Genomic DNA, 8,914 nt, shown 5'->3' with positions numbered 1-8,914 from the left:
ATCTGAGACTGTTGCCATTTCTACAAGTTATTCTGTATCAAAAATCAACCATGTATTTTTCAAATTCTCCCGCCTACCTGTGGAGATATCAACAGCGCAACTGAATGAGAATGTAGTTAATATAGACGGGCTCTGGTTGCAGTTACAAATGGGTTGAAAACTGTATGATAGCCTATGTAGTATGTGAGTAGGATGCGTTTCATACAAGATCTTGCAACTGGACAACGTTGAAATAATATATTGATGTGAATATTTATATAATGAGGTTTGGCCATACAAATTACGAGAGTTTCACGGGAGAAATGACAAACGGGAGGGGGGCGGGAGATGGGTGTGAAATACGAGAGACTCCCGGGGAAAACGGGAGTGTTGACAGGTATGATCTGAAGTCAAATAAGTGAGGTCTTGTTGGTTGTGTAATTTCTATAGTAAACTGCAAGAAACGGATGCACTAGTACATAACACCATGTAAAATAAGACAATTACCTAGTTGATGTTACATTTTCAAAAAGTATGCAAATATTTGCTAAACCTAAAGGTACAACTAACAGCAATTGTTGTAGGCCATGATGTAGGCCTTTCTTTGAAACAATTCTCATGGAACCTTTAAAACAGTGCCTCAGTGCCGTTTTAATAAGGTTTCAAGCTGTTCAGCACTTAAAGAAAACCGTAAAAGCCCAATATGGTGATGGGGAAAAAAACTAAAAAAGAATCTGTGACACAATATCAAAAGGCCCATTTCTCGGTGGAATCAGAAGTTGTGGTCAGTTCTGGCTCCTATGGTGAGTGGTCATTGGAGTGGTCAGCGTGAACAATTCCCCATGCTCCATCATTCTGAAGGCTGTGTCTAATTGTATTATCCCAGATCAGCAGGTAGCCCAGGCTGCTAGGGTCTCTGTTCTGATTGGCTTGTCCCACTGGCTCTGGCCCAGGTTCATGGGTCAGGTTCCTGCCCGGACACAGGCCTGACAGCCGGCCATGGGGCGAGCCGGTCAGCGGTGGTCAGTCTTACAGCCAGTCGGATGATTTATAGGTACTCCAGAAGTGGGAATGGTGAGAGGTTGCGCTTATTTACGTGCCTGGGCATTTTTGTTCAACTTCTTCAAAAGACATTTTATTCATTTGTAGCTTTTCCTCCACCAGCGCAATCCACTTAAACCTTTCTGCAAACTAACACATTTTCTTTCAGCCACTTTGTACTTCTGATATTCCTTGCATATGCATCCCCTGAAACATTTCAATAACCAAACAGACCAACTATCTTTGATGAATCAGTGTTTAACTTAGTACAAATATGTTTTCAAATGTTTATTTGCAGGTTGAAAAAACGCTTTTTCTTTCATCCTTTTGGCAACTGTTTATCCTCTGCCAATGTATTTAAGTTTAAGTTGAGTCTCGGTAGACAAGCTCTGTTTTCCCAAAAGTTTTTTTGTTCTCGTTAGTATTTTAAAAACAGATGTACTTCTTTCTCAGTTGCCCATATCAAAGATGGCATTTGTTTTTCATGTTAGATGATGTTATCCCTCAAAAGAATCAAAATCAAAAGAGACAGTATTATACCATGGATCAAGTATCTATCAGTGAATGTTGATGACTCACTTTACCACACTAGAACCATATTATTTAAATTTTCTGGGGAAGTTGTCATAATCACCAAATGTAAATACTGATATCACATTTCATCAATGAAAAGAGCTGAATAGTTTACCCTGTACCAAAAAGTAAACATTACCAGACAATAGACCAAAAACGGTAACAGTTTTATGCCAGAAACTAACCATGTGGGGGCCTTAATTCAAAATGACATCTGACATCATACATCTGCTTTTGGCAGCTCATTCGTTGATTTCATTTTTTGAGACATACATCAGAGCTCACTGCGTTGTCCTGGACACTCCCTGATAACATTCTATGCTCAGATTCCCAGCTGCCTCTTGCACGTGGGAGGACAATTTGCCTCCAATAGCCTGTGGAGCTGAAGCTTATGACCAAGAAACCCTTGTGCCCTTTCAGCTAATTGTCTGTGGTTTGCCTTTAAATGTATTGACAGTCTGTGTGATATAGTGCTACCATTGTACCAACTGCCCATTGTGCTGCTTCTGTCATCCAGAGCATTGTGTCTGACTTGGGGCCAGAGAGCAGCTTGGTGCCTAAAATGAGAGCAGGCTAGGCTAGGAGGCCTTTACAGGTGCCTGTCCTCCAGGGTCGGACTGGCCGTTGGGAGAGTCAGGAGATTTCCCAAACGGCCGGTCAAACGGCCGCAGCATGATGCAAGAAAATTAAAATAATAATACACGGTTGTGGGCCAGTCTGCGTTTCAAAGTCCCGGGCCGTTTTTCTGTTCCAGTAAAGACCTGCTGTCCTCCCATCTTAGCAGCACACCCCGCTGCTTTAAATTTGTCATCTCCATCTCGGAGTATTTTTAAGAGTGCCAGTTGTTGGCCCTGATAACCGATTGGTTGATAACTTGGTTAGAGGCCAGGATTACTCACAGCACTCTCTCTTAAGAGACAGACAGTCTCTTAACTTCTCTCCTCAGAGACAGTGCTCTCTGACTCACCCTGATCACCAATCACAATGAACTGCATACCAACCCCATGGAAACAAATGTTTATCCTTAGAATGAATCCTGCTATAGACCGAGGTAGCTTCCATAGAGTTGAAACAAATATATAGTCCTAATTAACAGCTACACAATTTTCAAAACACTGAACTAAGACAGATGATAACATTTTAGGACTTTCATTAACGATTAATGAAATTGCTTCAATGTGCTCTTCATTTGCTTTAAAAAGTTAATGTGCAGCTTAGAAGGAGCTGAAGATAGAGTTTCAGAATGTAAAAATTAGGTAATTCATTTTAAGCCATCAAAGCATGGTTTATTTTGTCTGTGGGAGGATGGATAGGGCTGGATCCCAGGTAGAGAAAGAAGCATTACTGAGTAAGACTATGAGGATCCACTTGTGTATCCACCCTGCTTTGCTTCCAATAAAAGATCTTTACAGTGTCTGAAAGGGTTGCACTCTATCTCATTTACCCTTTTCTTAAGTTGAAGACTCAATGTGGATTTAAATCAAAAGACATTTTTCCCTTGAGGAGTCTGTCTATAACTCCTGTGCGTATATGCAGGTGTTGAAGGGTCAATGAGCAACTCACCAGAGAGTTAATTAGAGCTAAAATGTGTTAGCAATGAGGCTTGTGTCTCTTCCACAAGCTTAGACACACCTAAACACAACCTTTCCAGGAAATCCCCACATAATACACAATATAAAGAATGTTAGAAGTAGGCTTATAGTAGTTTTGTTTTATTTTTTATATAAATGAATGTTTTGTTTCAATTCCACATTCTAATTCCATGTATCTTAGTTTGATGTCATTTTTAGGCTTCTCTTTTTCTTGTTGGGTTTTTTTAAACACAGGAAAACTGTGTTTTTGTGCTTTTTTCGTACATTTTCGTTAACCTGTCTCTGCCCTCCTACGTACTTCCGCTCAATTTTGATTTTGCTTCTGTACTGTCTGGCTATGAGGTACGTAAGTCAGATGTCTCTGGTTAGTTTTCTACCGGCCAATCAGCAAACAGAGGGAGTAGCTGAGAACGATGACGTTGATGTTGTGCGCTAGTTTGTGTTGTAGTTCCGTAATGGCGGCAGAGAAAGATGCGAGCGAAGCCATTCGGTCCGTTGTACCAACACTGCCGAATATCCATAAGCTAAAGCCAGAGAAAGAACAAGTTTTGCTGAGTTTTGTTGGTGGCCATGATGTTGTAGCCCTCCTCCGCACGGGGTTCAGGAACAGTTTGATTTTCCAGCTACGGCAGCTAGCTCTGTTACTGTAGTGGTGAAGGAATTAGCTAAGGCGAACACTAGCGATTGGTTATGGCAGATTAGAGTGGCTCTGGGCAGATCCAATAGTTTTAAACTTCAACAGAGTACCCGCCTACAAGGAAGTCAATGCTTGTCAATGGAGCGGGACCAGACTCTCTGTACAAATTAAATGTACGAGAGTCTGGTTAGGACCAGGCTACATTTTTGTAAGACCCGGTTTAAACAATGCATATGATAAACATACAAGAGACAACCTGTAAGACCCCTAGTTGTAAAATTAAAACGTCACTTTTAGCTCTCTGATAGTTTTTTTTAAGGTCACATTTACATAGCCAACGGGTCCTATTGTCTTGCCTTGCAATGCCATTGGATAAATGTGGTCTTTCCAAAAAAATAAAATAAAAAAATTGCAACTAGAGAGCTGAAAGTTACGTTTTAATTTTACAACTAGGGGTCTTACAGGTTGGTTCTTGTATGTTTATCGTATGCACCTTCCTGCCATAGTAAAGTCTTGTTTGTGTTAACCTACTTGGTGTATAAAGCTGATGCTGATTCTGATTTTCAGATAAACTCTATTCCATTGCGGAAGCCCATGATGACTTTTGAGGTAAGCTTTATTATTACATACAAAAAATTATGACATTCAAATACACAAATGATGGTAAAATAATTATCAAAAAATAGATATTTAGGTTCTTCTTAAATGCAACACACACACATTAGGCTGTGTGAACTGCTAGCATTAATATCCTACATGGGTGAACTACAATTTGTTGGTCCATTTGTGGACAAGGGAGATGGGGGTTATATTCAATGCTTAAGTTGAAACCTCACCAAAAATTGTAGTTTTGGAACTGCAGATATTGTTTTACTTTAATTTCAGTGTATTAACATAACTTTTGCTATATATATGTTGTAGGGAAAGCTATTGTCTATTGTGCATTATCTAAAGGCATGATGTCTCAAGTTATAACATAGTTATGGTGGAAGAACTCTTCAAGCTACAAATGTAATATTCAAAACACAAAAACCTTGATTATATATAGCTGTTTGTTTTTTATCAAACATGTTATTTTCCTCTGATATTCTGGTACATATATACTGTATGAACCTTTGCCATAGAATGTAGCCTATGTTTTTTAGTATTTCAGAGTTCTAATAAACAAAAGGAAAAAGTTAAAACATTTTAATTCAACAAAATACTTTTTACTCTTATGGCAGTGTATTTTCAATAACTTTTACTAAAGTATATTTACATGTACAGTTTTTCAGTTTTCTCTGATTAATCCCGCACATCTCAACGCAGTGTACATGTCCATAGGCACACACAAGCAGAGATATATCCTTTTCTACATTTTTCACAAAGACACACTCACTTCATCTCGCCCTCCACACTGCTGAGACAGAAAGCCAGGCCTTTGCCTAAATAGGAAGTAGCACATGTGTATCATGTTAGGAAAGCCTTCCCAGACCCATGGACGGCAATTAGACCTGCAGCTGGTCTGTTCTAGGCACCTGCTGCGACCTCCAATACGGATATTTCGCACATCCATCTGTCCCAATAACAGGTGGGAATGTCTTCAAACAGCCCACCTACAAGAAACTCTATTGTGGGAAAGCTGGAGTACAGCAGACATCATTCAGTGGGGCCCACAGGCCAGGGAGACCCCCTTGGGCTCAGGCCAGGGATGTGGAAAAGGTGACCCACCAAAGCAGACAGTCTATGGAAGCAGGGCAGGCTCAGGTGAACATTCCACAGGGACAAGACGGTGGTGTTAAAGGGATTAAGTGAGCAATGTTAAGTTCCAGTTAGTCACCCCTTAGGTTAGGGATGTAGGCTTTACTTATGGTATCTGTTTAAGTGTGTGGTCAACACAGTGAAAGATTATTGTCGACCGCCACTGAACAGAAAAGCGTAATATGATGGAATTTGAGAAAGAGCACCACATTGCCCAGTCACAGAAAATGATTGAAAATGTATTGAAAATGTATGAATTAACACATGCAATTTTGCCATCTCTACGAACGCTGTTCATTCTGTATTGTGGAGATTTTCTTCAGTGCATTTACCACAAATTCAGAAAGCCGCCACCTGCCCACTCTACAGCAGCACCCTCACTCTCATTCTCACACACACTGCTCTCATCAACCACACATGAGCTTGTGGTGCCGTGACGCAAGGAAAACGACATCAAGTAGCTGTGGTTGAAAAGTACAAGATGAATCATAACCTACCCATATTTTGCATGTATTTAGAGGCAACAATTTAGAAACATGCAAGCAGAGCTTTGGAAGTAGAGGGGGGGGGGCAGGGGGATCAAGCGTCATTGCACCTTACAGATTACAGAATTTATTAATGGGGTGTTCCAGTGATGATGAGGTACTAGTTTGGATGCTAATATTTTACAGAGTTGTTGAGAAGACACAAGGCAGGAAACAGTTAAGCTGTTTGGACATTGACTGAAAGGACAACATGAACTATGGTTGACAGGGACTGTTTGGCAAAACCATGCATGTATGGTTTCTTTGAAATGGATGATGTCATGTGTAAATGTAAAATGATTTGGGCTAAACAATCGCAAAGATCTAGGACTAAAGGTAAATAAGCTAGGCAAGACAAGAACATTTCAGTTTTTTAAACACTTAATATTGCTCAAGTACTAGGATGCTTAGTTCTAGAAATATCACATTTTGTATTTTAATAGTTTTTATTGATTAAGTTACTTGAAGAAGTAGTTTAGCTCTGGAAAATATTTGCTCTTTTTGAGCAATGATTTTTAGGGGTACATCTTATATGAGGGGTCAGAAAAGTTAGAGCTTGTCCTAAAACTGACACATGTTCTCTATTGTTGGAGATCTATATGACCTGTCACAGGGCACCCACTCACTGTCAGAGTTCAGAGTGATGGGCCAGCAAGCTGTTTGTGTGTTAGTGTGTGTGGGCATGAGTGTGTATGTGTGCGCGTGAATGTGTGCGTGTGTTTGTGTGTGTCTTTGTGCATGCATGTGTGTCTGTTTGTGGTGTGCCCGTATGCAGTGAGGTGTGGTGGGAGGCGGAGGAATAAATGATTGGAATGTTAGGCTCGATAAAGGACAGAGGACTTTTGAGGTTCGATTTTATATAGGTTTTTGGGGGTGGAAGTGTCCTGCAGGTAGCCTCACTAGGAGGAAGGGGGGGGGGGGGTGAAATTGAATCAGAGAATATATGGAGGGAGGGTGGTGTCACAGTCTGATATGAGTCTGCTATGTGGTCTTAATTTGAGCGGCAATTATGTCTTAAAGCATACTAATTCATTTAAATTACGCCAATTGGAAAACTTGCTGTCATGGTCATGCATAACGATGTGTCACGCCCTCCTCTCACACTGTTCTCCTAATGGTGATATCATTCAGGATAGCAGGTATATGCTTTTCTGTCAAAGAGAGAGGAAGGAGGCAAGTGGCCATTACACTGGTCCAATGTGAGCCCACACACTTCCTTGCCTCTTTTTTCAAATTGCCTTTTTCACTGCACGTCAGCACTTTTCTACTGCTCCTCATCTCCTGCTGCCATAACGTTGCTCTATTAAAGATGCTTGGCTTTTTTGTGACCTGACTTGGCCCCTGCACTGTTAACAATTCTATCAAATCCTGCAAGCCTCTCAGTGTGTCACTCATTGTGCAAGTATGTGGGGTTCCTGCAGTCTCTTGACTGACAGCTTTCCTTCCATTCTTCTATGCTAGGTGAGGAAACAACATCTGCTTGGTCGGCCTGGCCTGCTGACACATGTCGCTCCTTGGTGTCCCACAATTGCCCCACAGTGAGGAGGCATGAAGGCCCTCACCAGGAACACTGTCCCAGAGGCACCCCCCACAGCCTGATATCTGACAGGGGCTAGAGAAGGACTAGGGACATACAGGAGTTACTGTATATCATGGGTAGGACAGACCACAGCTAGAGAAGTGGTAAGACTGACAAGGGCCATAAGAGGGGTCAGATGTGAGTGTTGATGTGTGTACAAAGATACATCTGGGGATTTGAAAAGTTGGTAGAGGGCAGGACAAGTGGACATTGGAGATTTGGTGAGGCAGGATATAGGACTAGCAGGACATGTGGGACATAAGAATGACTGAATGACACTTGGTTGAAGAGAATGTTTGCATGAATCTTTAAAAACATGTGTTGTGGTTTATACATGGGGCATTACAGAAACAACAGGGGCTCGCATGGAAGTATGGATTGGGAACTAAATTGAAACAATGTCATACATATGTAATAGAAGGAAAAGAGACAACAAAAACATGTATAAAAGTCACACAGCTAGGGCCATTTATTCTAAAACTATATTTGAGACCAATAACACTTGCCAACATGCAACAAATATCAGGTGAAACCCTTCTGGTTTGTGGAGATGTATGAACATATTTTTGCTATATTTTGTCTACACACCTCAAAACCTACATCACAACACAACCCCTGCCACAGAAAACATCCAACTAGCCACCATCAATCTTCCCAACCAACCAACCAACAATTACAGCACTCACCCCCCCCCCCCCCCCCCGCACCTCTCTCTCACACACATCCACCCAGCCAAGATTGACCGTATCCCTTTTTCCCCCTTCTCCTCCCGCCCTCTCCCTCCTCCTGCCAGCCTCACACAGCCATATATTAACAAGGGGCTGAGTCAGCACCTCTTCTCCAGGGTGGGGGTGTGTGTTGGTGACAAGAAGGGGGGACAAGGGCCGCTCCACCCAGTGAGGGGACAGATGGGTGAGGAGGACTCCTGGGCAGGTAGTCATCCACAGAATGTGGGGGCGGCTTGGGGGGTCTGAGGGTGTTGAATTGCCCCTAACTTCTCCTCCGCCCACACCCATGGAGAGAGATCAGAGGGAGGGCTATTGTCAAGGAAGACCCCAGCCTTCCATCTTCTCATCCTCCTTCTCCCCCTTTTTCTAAGCGTGGTGCATTCCAGGGATCACATTAACTACATCCTGTATACTAAACTGAAATTAACCAGGGAATGATACAGAACCAACTCTGCTTTTGTTGGATGTTCAAAGCGAGAACAAGAGGAGAATGTGGTGGAAGACTTTGAGGAGTGGCGAAT

The 8,914-nt window shown here is 41.9% G+C and overlaps 1 long non-coding RNA gene across 1 annotated transcript; it reads left to right on the top strand.

Annotated features, from left to right (window-relative positions):
• Positions 1–3,409: 3,409 nt before the first annotated feature.
• LOC146220993 (uncharacterized) lies at positions 3,410–8,096 on the top strand. Its single transcript, XR_014750809.1, has 3 exons — positions 3,410–3,527; positions 4,390–4,431; positions 7,548–8,096. It is a non-coding gene; the product is annotated as an uncharacterized LOC146220993 (long non-coding RNA).
• Positions 8,097–8,914: the final 818 nt, after the last annotated feature.

This window comes from Hypomesus nipponensis, chromosome 26, assembly GCF_054491055.1.
Source record: "Hypomesus nipponensis isolate SF chromosome 26, ASM5449105v1, whole genome shotgun sequence".
Taxonomy (NCBI): domain Eukaryota; kingdom Metazoa; phylum Chordata; class Actinopteri; order Osmeriformes; family Osmeridae; genus Hypomesus; species Hypomesus nipponensis.
This window is presented reverse-complemented; position numbering and strand designations above follow the sequence as displayed.